General features: G+C 38.9%; 1 protein-coding gene across 8 annotated transcripts in view; it reads left to right on the forward strand.

Moving 5' to 3' along the window:
• The window catches only part of SLC16A1 (solute carrier family 16 member 1), a 78,655-nt gene that overhangs the window by 39,853 nt on the left and 24,572 nt on the right, over positions 1-14,230 (forward strand). The window contains exon 2 of one of the 8 annotated variants that reach the window (XM_078393367.1): positions 12,253-12,494. The exons of 6 other annotated variants lie outside the window; for them this stretch is intronic. The gene's annotated coding sequence lies outside the window, so the exon portion shown is untranslated. Of the gene's footprint in view, positions 1-46; positions 5,480-12,252; positions 12,495-14,230 lie in introns of those variants that run through there. One more of the 8 variants, XM_072997183.2, reaches the window with a different exon arrangement.

The raw sequence follows: 14,230 nt of genomic DNA on the forward strand, positions 1-14,230 counted from the left end.
TTGTTAATAGTTGGTTGTTGTGGGTTTTTCAGGCTCTTCGGCCATGTTCTGAAGGTTGTTCTTCCTAACATTTTGACAGTCTCTGCGGCCGGCATCTTCAGAGGACAGAGTGCTGTCCTCTGAAGATGCCGGCCACAGAGTACTAGCAAAACGTTAGGAAGAACAACCTTCAGAACACGGCCAAAGAGCCCGAAAAACCCACAACAACCATTAGATCTCTGCTGTGAAAGCCTTCACGAATATATTAATAGTTGGCTTAATTAAAAAGAACAACCCCACACTGCCCCTTAAGGTTGCAGTTTTCCAAAATCTGGCATTTTGTCCAGGGCAAATCAATTTTGGGGCTGCCAACCTCTTTTGCATAATGCTATATAATCTAAAGTATTGCTTACTGTCTTCTCATTTTGAGCTAGTTCAATAGATTGACCTGAACTGTAATTAACTGAGTTAGTTGAGCTTTTGTAAAAAGGACTGCTCTAGAATACAGATCTACTAAGGCAAGTCTACTTTCCTGCAAAATACAGGGGATCAGATAGAAAAAACAGGAGTAATTTATTTTCCTGTTCACCTGCTCTAACCTCATTTATCTCTAAGCTGTAAGCTGTGCCAGTGCTAATTAAAACTAACCTGCACAATTAATGCTGCAGATTGGTACAATCACTTTAACCCTCATGTCCCATGATTAAAACAATTTCTTTAAGTAGAATTCCAGTGGCTGGAGGAGGACAGTAGGGTTAAAGCAGGGGTAGATAAACACTTTTAACACTTTCTGAGGCCAGTGTCTTCCTCCCCTTCCCTGGCACTTACTGACAAAAAGTATTCATCATTTCTATTTTCAACATAATTGTTCACAAAGAAAAAAATCAATGAGACTTTTTGTGACCCGGTACATTTCATTGCCTGGAACAAAAAAAAAGTACTAAACAGGAAAAGCAATAAATATGTTGAGACAGTTTTGACCCAGGTACAGTATTCTGTTTAAAAAAGGTGCAGAGCAAGTGTCCCCAAATTTTGGGACATTGCTTGCATGCCTACAGGTGACTAATGTAGAATGTGTACTAAACAGGCGTAGCTCTGTGATAATTCTGCAACAAATGTGATTCAGGAGTAAAATATACCATCCTGTTCAGATGGCTTAAGCCATGGTTCCTTTTATAAAAAAAAAATTATTGCCAAATGATAATTTTATTTGCTATATGTTAATTTTCTTTGACACATTTTATTTACATTTGCCAGTTGGTAAACAAGAAAAAAATTCCACCTGGGGTTTGGAAAAGGGATGCTGCTTGTATCACATAGTACTAGGTTAGGTGAGTTTGAAATAGATGGCTCCGTATGTTCAGTTCTTTAAAAGTTTAAACAGTACGTTATTCCAGAATTAACAGATCGGTTCCTTTTTTTCAGCCACAATGGCCACTAATCAGAGGTGATGGAGGACTCTAGGTGTGGGGGAGCCTTTCCTAGAAGTTCAGTGAAATAACATATTACACAATGTTGATTGCCTTACACAGGGCAGGAATTAAACCTTAGTGACTTTATACTAGGAATGTGCACTAGCTTCAAAATTCAGATTTGGAATTACGATCCTTCACATTTGGAATTTTAATACCTAAAATTTCTGGATATCTGGAACAGTTAAATTAGGCAACAGAAAAGTTAAATGCTTTTTTTTATATAAAAACTTGTGTTTTCATAGAAAACTGTAAACTACTTTTGCTACAATTAAGCATGAACTTTTCTCTTATTCCTGGTGAATTTTGAGCATATTATTTATAAAAACGGATTGCATTGCTCATGATAAATTATAGCCTTATTTCTGACATAAACCTTTAGGATTTTGTTGTTGTTAAGTCATGTCCGACTCTTCGTGACCCCATGAACCAGAGCATGCCAGGCCCTCCTGTCTTCCACTGCCTCCTGGAGTTTGGTCAATTTCATGTTGGTAGATTCGATGACACTGTCCAACCATCTTGTCCTCTGCCGTCCCCTTCTCCCCTTGCCTTCAAACTTTCCCAACATCAAGGTCTTTTCCAAGGAGTCTTCTCTTATCATGAGATGGCCAAAGTATTGGAGCCTCAGCTTCAGGATCTGTCCTTCCGGTGAGCACTCGGCTGATTTCCTTCAGAATGGATAGGTTTGTTCTCCTTGCAGTCCAGGGGACTCTCAAGAGCCTCCTCCAGCACCACAATTCATAAGCATCAATTCTTTGGCTGTCAGTCTTCTTTATGGTCCAGCTCTCACTTCTATACATCGCTACTGGAAAAACCATAGCTTTGACTATGCGAACTTTTGTCAGCAAGAGGATGTCTGTTCTTTTTAAGATGCTGTCAAGATTTGTCATTGCTTTCCTCCCAAGAAGCAGGCGTCTTTTAATTTTGTGGCTGCTGTCACCATCTGCAGTGATCATGGAACCCAAGAAAGTAAAATCTGTCACTGCCTCCCTAGCTTCCCCTTCGATTTGCCAGGAGATAATGGGACCAGCGGCCGTGATCTTAGTTTTTTTTTATGTTGAGCTTCAGACCATTTTGGCGCCCTCCTCTTTCACCCTCATTAAGAGGTTCTTTAATTCCTGCCCACATTCTGCCATCAGAGTGGTATCATCTGCATATCAGAGGTTGTTGATATTTCTTCCGGCAAGCTTAATTCCGTCTTGGCATTCCTCCATCCGGCTTTTCCCATGATGTATTCTGCATATAAGTTAAATAAGCAGGGAGACATTGCCGTACTCCTTTCCCAATTTTGAATCCATCAGTTGTTCCATATCCAGTTCTAACTGTTGCTTCCTGTCCCACATATAGATTTCTGAGGAGATAGAGAAGGTGGTCAGGTACTCCCATTTCTTTAAGGACTTGCCATAGTTTGTTGTGGCCCACACAGTCAAAGGCTTTTTGAAGCAGAAGTAAATATTTTTCTGGAACTCCCTGGCTTTCTTCATAATGCAGCTCATGCTAGCAATTTGGTCTCTAGTTCCTCTGCCCCTTCGGAATCCAGCTTGCGCTTCTGGGAGTTCTCAGTCCACATACTGCTGAAACCTACCTTGTAGGATTTTGAGCATAACCTTGGTAGTGTGTGAAATGAGTGCAATTGCATGGTAGCTGGAGCATTCTTTGGCACTGCCCTTCTCTGGAATTGTGATGTAGACTGATCTTTTCTAATCCTTTGGCCACTGCTGAGTTTTCCGAACTTGCTGGCATATTGACCTTTAGAATAAGATGGTTCAATTCAGGCTTCCTTTGTTCTTGCCTTGCAGTGCTGCTGTTGTAAGCCTTGTGTCCTGCAAAACTATTCTGTTTTCTGGTTACAATAACAAATCTGGAAGGAAGTGGATCTCCTTTAGTAATTTAGACTTTTCTATTTGTCAGGGGTAAATTTCCCCTAAGTTTTTCTGTCCTTCTTGAGTTTAAAGAACCACATCTTTCAAACCTACTTGGTGACTTCTGGTTCTTGCCCTGTCACTTTGACTCATGCCATATGAGCTGTTATGAAGATAAAGTTGGGAGGAGATACAGCCCTTCGGAGGAAGTGTGGGGTATAAATGTAAATAATAAATTGTGAGATTTTCCATGTTGATCGTTGTACTTTCACCCAACTCAGCTGTTCTGGTTGCCATAATCCTGTGCCATCAAGTCAATTCTGACTTAGGGTGATCCTTTTCAGGGTTTTCCAGGTAGAGAATACTCAGAAGTGGTTTACCCTTCCCAGTTTCTGCTGGTGCTCTGGGACTGTGCAGCTTGCCCAAGACCCCACAGGCTGGCTCTACTCACAGGAGACACAGCGGGGTATTGGACTCCCAACCTCTGGTTCTGTACCCAGATACCTAAGCCAGTGAGCTATCCAACCAGTCCTGGTTGCCATAGGCGATTTTATCAGGAAAAGAGAGATTGGACTGCTCTCCATCTCATTGCAGTCCTCTGCTTTTCTATGTGGGACAGAGAGACCTTTCTCCATCTTACCCAGCACAAAAAGCAAGGCAGTTGAAACATGGAATATTTCATTCCACTGTGATTCAACACTAGATATGCGGGAGGTGAAGCCTCTTTCTGCATGTTGCTTGTACAGTATGTCTCCTTCCTCTACCAAGTGCATTTTTGACTTGCATTTTTAAAACCAACTTCTGGTTTACTCCTAAGAATGGATGGTGAAGGCTAGATAGGATGCCGTAACATTCCTTCACCAGCCTCTCTTATGCAATAAGAGCAGGCAAGTGATTTTTAGTAGGCTTTTTGCAAGACTAGCCCTCAGCCAGTGTTCATATTTTTAGTACTATATTGAAAGCAAAGGCTTCATTAGACTTGATTCAGAGCCAGTTTCTTGTGTTTGTGGTGGCACATTTTTGTACACTTCCTGTGCTATATTTTGTGCTGACATATTAGAGCAACTCAGTGAAGAGAAGAAATAAAAATACACACCAGTTTATATGCGCATATGTTTATCCTCACACACCCATCTGTATGCAAAATACTGTAATATTCTTAGGTTAGAATCTCTGTGGTCAGGTGCTTCTTGAGCTTTAACATGTCTTGTGATCGGGCTGCATATATTCTATTTAGAGTCCTTCATTTTATTTGGTTCTGTTTGTTGTAGGGTTGGAAATGTAGCTTTGTAGCTTCTTGATCATATTGTTTTGAATCATTCTCTAAATATCTAGTTTAAGAAGTGTTGGGTTACTTTTTCTCATTCCTCTTAGTATGAGTTAATAAAAAAACTACAGTACTTAGAAACTGACACTTATAATTTCTTCCTTCATGTGAGGCTGTTGTTCACATTGAAAGTAATTAAGCTCAAGCAGTTTAAGTGATCTTATTATAGTCCTTGCTGGTGTGGACTCATCCAAAGACTATGAAACAGAAGCAGAGAGGAAAACACTTAAATGAGATAATAGTGATTTAGGAAGCACAGCTAATTTTCTTGGGAAGATGAACAGCTGCTTATAAATTAGCTGGGAGTGCTGTATTCACACACCACCCAGGCCAGGGATGAAAATTACTTGGGCCTACTTCTCCCCTGGCCTGACTTTGCATCTGTGTAGTGGTTGTGAGTTTGGGTTGAGATGTTGCCTATCAAGTATGATTGGGCTCTTCCCCTGCTCCTTCCTTTGGCTGTTCTGCCGGCTGTTCTCAGGCAGCTTAGCAGTTGCGCTGGCAGATCCTGTTCTGTTGGCACATCTGAGATCAGTCCACAGAAAAGCATTTCTGCCAGCATAAGAGGCTTCTGTCCATTTGAAACCCACTACAGAAGATGGGATATCTTTGGGTTTGTGGTTTTCTCAGTTCTGAGGTTTAACCATTGAAGTAGTTCTCTGTTTGTGGATCTGGAGGGGAGAGAGACTGTCATATGATAAGCAGCACCTAATCAATATTGTGATATTGAAGACAGTTTATGAGACCTGGAGAGTAATCTGTGATTCAACATTCTGAGAACTATGTGTGAGATATAATGAACTCCGTTTTCTTCTGACTTATGTCAGACAACTTAACTGGTAAGTAGGCTGCACTGATTTCACTGGATTTCTTTCCAACTAGCATTTTTTGCACGAAAGCCTGAGTGATTGCCCACTATTGAAATGTAGAGTATCTGACTTGAAACACAGAAAGTAAGAAACTGCTTTATCTAACCTGTTTTTATTATCAAAGAGATACACAACAATGACACTCCATTTTTGGTTTCTAAAATATTGTGCTTGATGTATTTATCTCAGACTAGATATTCAGTTCTCTGACTAGATATTTAGAGGCCCTATTACTTCTGGAACAGTTTTGGATGTTGCAGTTATTTTAGTGGTGGTGGTGGAGACATCTGTTTGTACAATATATTAGGTGTAAAAGGGACCAAGTGAACTTAGTTGCTGTCCTGTATGTTCTATGGGTTGCTCTTTGTAATGTTGGCAGGAGTTGTACATGAGAAATCAAGGTATTAATTCCAATTTAGAATTGAATGTACTGTAACAAGACTTTGGCTCTGGAGTCAGAGGTTAAGCTGGATTTTTGAAATCGGAATGTGAGCCTCACTGCGCAGTTCCTGCTTGGCTAATTGCAGATTTTTTCTGGTTATACCTCTCCTTTCCCCATTTTGCCTTCTGTGGATGTCATTTATTTGACCACCTTCTGTAACAGTGTTCCTGGTACACTTTTGGTCTGTCCTGCTTTCCTTAATATTTACCATTCTGCTAAAATTGGCATCAGCAACTCTCTGATGTTATATGATTGAAAGCAAATGATCATGGGACTCTTGAAAATAGAATAATTGCTGTCAGTTGGAAATGTGTCCAGAGCTCTGAAAATATTCAGAAGTTTTGCCTTAGGACAGAGACATGTGAGAGGAGATCATGCTAATATCTGTGAACTGTAGAGTAAAAACGGGATGAGATTTTTCTCTAGTTCAGTTCATTGCACTAAGAATGGGCACTCTTTGGCTGGATAAGGACCAATAAAAAAAGTGAATTCTCATGATGATGCTGAAATAATATGAGTAAGTGTGAGAACCACTTACTCATGTTACTTCAGCCTCATCAGGAGGAATCACTTTTTTATTGGTCCTTATCCAGCCAATGAGTGCACATTCTTAGTGCAAGAAAATAGTCTAGAAAATTGATATTCCATGTTTCATAGCTTTTATTTCTTCCCAAAAGTATATGTTTGTACTGAGATTGTTCTTAGATTCAGTTTTGTTGCTGGATAAACAGATGGCCTCAGTGGACATGGAATAGTTTTAGCATTTTTTTCCTTTTGAGCAGGTCTGATAACTTCCTGACTGGATTACTGTAATTGTTGAAATCTTGTTGTGTAACTTTATGTTGCCTAAGACTGAAGATGTCCTCATATATGTTACAAATTAATTTTTTTTAAGTTACGGTAAGCACTTTTTCCCCATTGCCACCAAAAGAACGTTCTGAGGCTCCCTTGGGATCCTTTTAATTGTGGAAAACCATTGGGGACTATGGAATGGGAGAGAGTAAAATCATCTCATCAGGGAAAACTTTTGGAAATTAAAGACTCCTCCTATCTCATGACCCCCAATTCCCCCCCCCCAAGACGGATCCCAGGGAAGCCCCAGACCCCAGATATTTTTAATATCTGTTAAACCACTGGTGAAATCATCAGATTGATGAAGCGTAATGTTGCTTTACAGGATCTTCCCATACCAGCCTGCCTATGTCTTAAGATCTTCCTTTGTAACAAATGTCCTAGTTGTTAGCAGTGTCCTATATAATTAGAAAAAGAGCATTTATTTTAGATAACATTTTTTTAGATAATGTTCCTCCATAGAGCTTAAAGATTTCCTTGGCTATCTCACTATCATTGTTTAGGTTCTGCTAACTGGTATTCAGAGTTTTTCCAGTGTTTGTTTTAGTATTGAAAAAGTCTGTTTTTAAATGGTATTTTAGAAAATCATGTGTGGTTTATATAAGCATTAACTAGAAGCATGCATAGGAAAGTGATTGCTAAAGAATTAATAAAAAAGTATAAATTTTTGAGGAAAACTACAAGGATAGGTGAGATCACCATGTTCTGTGTAACTTGATCCATAAATCTATTCTGAGCCATTTCTGCAACGATTTGAAACTTTATAAAATGCTTTAATGTGCTGGGCAAGAAACACAGTTAAGTAAATGGTAATTCTGGTTTCATTACCTTATCTGGAAACGAGACAATCTATTTACGTAATATTCCATGAGCTCTGGTGATATTTTAAAAATGGATATTCATTGGAATCAATATAGTCTGTTATTTCTTTCAGTACAGTTAAATTAAATAGCAGTGCCCTTCATGAAAGTGATGAATTCAAGGACTTTTGGTTGACTTTGCTGTTGAACTATTTTATAAGTAGTTATAGTTGTGTATTTTGGCAGTGCAGATGATACTGTAAACAGATCAAACATTGAAAAAATGCCTTTGTAGCAACACACTCTATCTCTGAAGAAATAAGCTAGGTCTATAATATGATTGAATCTTTAGTTTCAGCTGGCTGAGGGATCAACACTGTCCTACAGATACTGTTTGAGGAACATACACATGGTGCCTCAGACTAATGCTTTTCTTGATAGTCTTCTGTCCCATCTTGTTCAAAGACTGTGATCACACAAAGGAGTGAGCATGTTAGATGCCAAGAGGTGACTGGATACTTCTGCTTGCTTGTGGATATGCCGTGGATGACTTTAAAAGGAATGTTGTCTCACTTCCACTAAATGAGAAACTCTCAGCTAGCTCTCTTGTCTGCATGTTGCTGACCTTAGTTCACCCTATGAATTCTGCAGTAACCAAGTAGGCTCTCAATTGTCTATTGTGTGCTGTGCAGGCCTTAAAAAGCCCCAGTAAGTCACGTATACTAGGCCTAGCTAGACTGTACTTACTCTCAATGAAGAGGGCTGAAAGAAATTCCATTCCAAACAAATTCCTTAAGTCTGCTTAAACTGAAAGAAGAAAGGTACTGATCACAATACGTTTTATTTCATCTTGTGTTTGTTCAGATAACTGCTGCTAAAGAGACCTTTGGGTAGAGTGGGCAGCATATAAATAAAATAAAATAAAATAAAATAAATCGCCCCCCTCCCTGTACAGGTATTTTCTTTCTGAAGCTGTTAAATTAGAATTTTCTGCCCCCTTTTATCTGCCTTTCCATTTTCTAACTACAGTAATCCAGTTATCTGGGGATGGCTTTCCATTGTAGACAATGTACATAATATGGTGACAGCTCCATTAAACTGTGCACATAGTGAGATAAAATTCATTTCAGCCTGTTCTGATCCACTGTGTAAACTAATCTCGAGCAAGAGTGGAAGTATGGATTAATTGCTTTATGCATTGGTAGGGGAAATGCCTTACTTACAATATGGGTGAACGGTTCCTGATGGAAGGACTGTATTTACCCACTTGAGTCCCATGGTAGAGTTTCAGATGTCTTTTCCGGTTTTCCTGTTTGAGTTCTGATATGACAGAATGGCAAATATTAGAACAAATGTTATAAATGGCTGTCATTTAAACTGACTATCCCAAACCTAACTTTACTCCATTGGGTTTTAGAGATCCATTTGAAAGAAATGGGCCTGCATTTACCAGTAAATAATCCTAGAACACTCTTAGAACTGCAGATCTGGAAGGGACATTATTATTTGTTGAGTCTAGCCCCTGTCAAGGGGGCACAGTGAGGAACTGAACTCAAACTCTGGTTAGGGACTGGCTTGTATATTGGGGGGAGGGGAAAGCTGCTGAAAAATGTAATGCTGGCCATGATAGAAAGGTGTCAGAACACGTAATGCATTGCAGTTTGCTGAGTATGGGGCTGGTCAGAGTACCCATGATGACCCTTGTCCACTGCTGAAAGTGCTAGAATGGGACATGAACATTGGAAATGGATCATGGAGCAATGGAAGAAGGTTGCCTGGTCTAATGAATCATATTTTTGTTTTAGATCAGGTGGCTGGCTGTGTGTGTGTGTGTGTGTTGTTTACCTGGGGAAGAGATAACATCAGGATGTACTGTGGGAATAAGGCTGGCCGGCAGAGGCAGTGTTATGTTCTGAGCAATATTCTGCTGGGAAACTTTGGGTCCCTGGCATTCATGTGGATGTTACTTTGACATGTTTCACCTATATAGAGATTGTTGCAGACCACATATACCCTTTCATGGAAATGGTGTTCCCTGATAGCAGTGGCCTCTTTCAGCAGGATCATGCATCCTGTTACATGGTAAAAATTGTTCAGGAATGGATTGAGGAACAGGACAAAGAGTTCAAGGTGTTGTTTTGACCTCCAAATTCCCCATATTTCAGTCCAACTGAGCTCCTGTGGGATGTGCTGGAACACTAAATCCAATCCATGGAGGCCCTACCTTGTAACTTGCTAGATTTAAGGGATCTACTGCTAATATCTTGGTGCCAGATGCCACAGGACACATTCAGAGGTTATTGTGGAAGCCATGCCTCAGAGCCATTTTGGCAGCACAAGGGGACCTACAGAATGTTAGGCAGGTGGTTTTAATGTTAGGTCTGATTGGTGTATGTTTAATTAACATATTTGCAGCCTCCTCTGACTTTTTTAGTTCAGACTAATAGTGACTACTGTATATATAAGACTATGCAATACATTCAGTATCAGTAGCACATTCACATTGTGGCAAACCATGGTTTGGCATGGTATGCGAACATGAAAACTGTTAATGTCATTCAAAATCTTGTGTGTTCTTTCTCTCCCTGAGCATATTGGTTGAAGTAAGAACTGAAACTTTGGTGCTCTCTCCTTCCTGATTACATCTTTTTCCTTGCCTAAACAAAATCCATTCAGGTTCCTTCTCTTCTTGTTGACATTGAGTACATATTTGCCTCTGCCTGCTAACTCCCAAAGCCTTGTAGAGAACATGATTTTTGCAGCATCATTTATGACTAGCCAATCTTAATTACTGTAAATGTGGCTTCTTTAATGTTTATAAATGGCTTGCAGCTATGAATTCATCTGCCAAGCACGTCTGACACGTAGCAGTGTTTCTAGACTGAACTGAAAACATTAGTTTAAGCTTTTCATATTGAGAGAACTTAGCCTCTGAAACTGACTGCTTGAAGTGGACATATTTTCTTTCAATTTGGAGCAGCAGAAGTGAGTCTAGTGTTTCTGAGAATGGTGTGAAACATCATGAATGGTAAAATTAATAAAAGCCTCACACTGCATTGGTAAACTTTCATCTTTTTCACTCATCTGAATTTAATCATGATAGAAGAGTTGGAAATATCTTAAATTTGCCCTTTCTCTCCCCCTCCCCATTTTTGGAACTGCCATTACCAATTTGAACAGTTGTGAAGTGATTAGTTGTTTATATAGCACAATTTTACAGTAAAGCGAGATTTGGAATAAAATTGTAGTGTTAGAAACACCCTGTGTATAAAATAATCCAGTGGTATAATCTAATTATTTGCTGCAGAGGAATAAGGAATATTAAGATTATTTGTTGGGAATGGCTGAACATGTATAGTATATCACAGAAGTGAGCACACACCCTCACATTTCATAAATATTTTAGTATATCTTCTCATGTGACAACACTGAAGAAATGACACTTGGCTGCAATGTAAAGCAGTGAACATACAGCTTGTAGAACAGTGTAAATGTGCTGTACTCTTAAAATAACACAACACACAGCAATTAATGTCTAAACCGCTGGCAACAAAAGTGAGTACACTTCCAGTGACCAGTCTGAGAGAGTGAGAGTGAGAACACCTGCTCCTGCTTCACACCTGAAACTTGTGACACTAACAGGTCTCATAACACCAGGGAGGGGAAATGGCTACTTGGGCCCAGTTTGGACATTGTCACTTAGGTGTGTACTCACTTGTTTCCAGTGATTTAGACATTAATGGCTGTGTGTTGCGTTATTTTGAGGGGACTGCACATTTACACTGCTTTACATTGTAGCCAAGTGTCATTTCTTCATTGTTGTCACATGAAAAGATATACTAAAATATTTATGAAATGTGAGGGGGTGTACTCACTACTGTAATTGAACCAATTGAGAATTGATTTCATGCTGTTATTTCTGTATACTTATTTTTTATACTTAGGCAAAAGTAGTAATGAATTAGTTCTGAAGAGAAGGTTTCGTTTCAGAAAAGGGATTGACTGTATCTTAAACTGTACAACTTCTAGAATGTTTAACAATAGGTGCTTTTTACCATGCTAACTGGAGTCTATATATGGAACTGATTGAAAATGGAATTTGGGATATGTTGGTACAGAAGCATGAGCTTGGCTTAGATGGCTGCGCTTGTCACATCTGTATTTTGAAGAAACTTTGTGAACACTTGCTATTTCTACCCCCATACTCCAAAGTCACTTAAATGAGATGACTTCTTAAACTGCTAGGCCTTTCAACATTAAAGAGAGTAGCAATCAGAAAGGAGAAATGAAAATAGGACAGGAAAACATTTGGATTCTTTCTGTATTTCAGTTTGTTTAGGGTAGGGGCAGAAAAGCTTTTTGACCTGAGTACCAATCTGAGCAAGCACATAGATGTGTGTTGTACTCATACACGTGCACAGAATTATATATGTGTCTGCCTCTGTGTGTGTGGGTGTTTGTGTCTCTGTGTTTTGCCTTTCCCTCACTGCTGTTAGGCTGTTACAAAGCGTCTGCTGGTGCCAGTGAAAACTTTCAAAAAGGTTGATTATAACAGGTAGAGAGCAGGGTTTTTTTTTTAAAAAAGGTATTGTGCTGTTGGGTCCTCACCAGAAATGTAAATTAAAATATCCCACCTTTTCCCTAATTAGTCTTTCTAAAAGGCTCATTGCACTGGGGGAAATGATCGAGGAAGGAAAAAGTTGTTGCCGCACGGAAGAGAAGGGAGAGATGATTTTCCCCATGCTAACAGCAGCCCTAGCCCCATGATGCTAAAGAGCCTTTAGAAGATTACTGAAGCCTCTTTGCCCTTGCTGAAGAAAGATAGAACACCAGTTGAAACTGAGCACCAAAATTTGCCAGCCTTAGCTACAGTAGACCCAGTTGCCCATTGGTGAGTTAATACTTATATTCATCGCACAGATTCATTGCATTTGCTCTAATAACAATTGTTCAGATTTGAGACCCAGGGCTTTTCTTAATGGATAAGCAAGCCAATCATTTTTAGATTTACGTCTTGTTTTGTGGAAACCTGCTAACTCTTAATTCAGCAGAGATTATTTTTTTTTAAAAAGTTTACTTTCTGCATGTAAGTAGTATAAGGATAACTAACAATATATAAAATAATGATAGGTATTTCTATTTAATTATGGAGAAGATAAACAAAGGTAGTGAAACAGTCACATCAGCACAGTGTCTAGTCATCCCTGAAAGTTACTTTAGAAAACATCCTCTGTGTATCATGTTATGTAGCTTATTTTTAATACAACTCAGGCATAGTAAAGCATATAATAATGCTGCATCAAAAGACTGAACAGTGCCCCAAATAGTTGTGTGTGCCTTAATCTGCATTAAGGTTCCTATTTGTGTGATTTTCTTTTACTTGTAATGGATGAACTAACTTTTGAGTGGATAAATGCTGAAGGGTATCTCCCACCAGGACAGGACTCTAGCTGGACCATCTGGAAGTCACTTAAAAGATGTAGAGTGTGCTACTTGTATTCCACCTCATAGTGTTTAATCTATGGAACATTTTGTTGACTGTAGCAATATAAAATAATGGAAAGCCATATGTGGCCTTTTCTGTAGTTTGAAAATAAAATGAACCAGGCAGGAATCTTTATATTCAATTTTACAAGTATGTACTTAAAACTAGTTATATATTTGCACAAAGGCTGTAATCCAACAGGCAAGACAGCATTGTGTTAAGCCTCATGTACTGTAATGGGTATTTCTTTTCAGCTCTGTCAACTGAACTCAGTCTTGTGGAGCATAATCTAGTATTACTGGTTTGATCCTTCAGCATACATTGTGCTTATAGAAGTGGTTCAATCCTATTATGGCCATCACAACCTTTCCTATTGATATTACATGGTTTTCAGAACTGATAATTAAAGTGTATAGAGAGAATCCATGTGGTTTGTTGTTTTTTTAAATTAAGCTGAATAGAGTAAAAGACATAGCCCTGGTTCAGTACAGTATTTAAGTAACTTAGTTCAAAATGAAAACATGAAATGGATTTCAGTTTTCAGGTGCTTAGATTTAGATTGTTTGGCTACCGCTTTGCCTCACTCAAAGAATTTAACAAGGTACCCACACAGGGAGCTATTATAATTGCAAAGCAATAGAACAATAAGAAAGGAAGAATCATATCTCTTCCATAAAACAAAGGGAACTGTAAACCAAGATTTTTGTTGTTAAGTGAAAGGCAACATGAGAGCACCTATGCTGATCCTATGAATGAGCGATTTCCAAAATGTCCTGTACTCAATAGTCATAACTCAATTCTTCCAAACTCAAGCCTCTTGTGGCTTCCTTCAGGGATTCCTTTAGGGAGTCAATGCATCTTGTATTTAGTCTTCCTCTTTTTTTTTTTTTTTTTACTGCCTTCCACCTTTCCCAGCAATATTGTCTTTTCCAAAGAATCCTGTCTTCTCATGATGTGCCCAAAATAGAAGTCTTCATCTCCAGTGACATATCTTTACACTTGATGATCTTTTCTAATTCCTTCATTGCTGCCTTTCTGAGTCTCTCTTTTGATTTCTTGGCTGCAGTCTTCATTTGATGATTGAACCAATATATACACAATCTTTACAGTATTTTGATTGCTTCATTGTCAATGTTAAAGTT

The sequence above is a fragment of the Pogona vitticeps genome, chromosome 4 (genome assembly GCF_051106095.1).
Source record: "Pogona vitticeps strain Pit_001003342236 chromosome 4, PviZW2.1, whole genome shotgun sequence".
In the NCBI taxonomy this organism is placed as follows: Eukaryota; Metazoa; Chordata; class Lepidosauria; order Squamata; family Agamidae; genus Pogona; species Pogona vitticeps.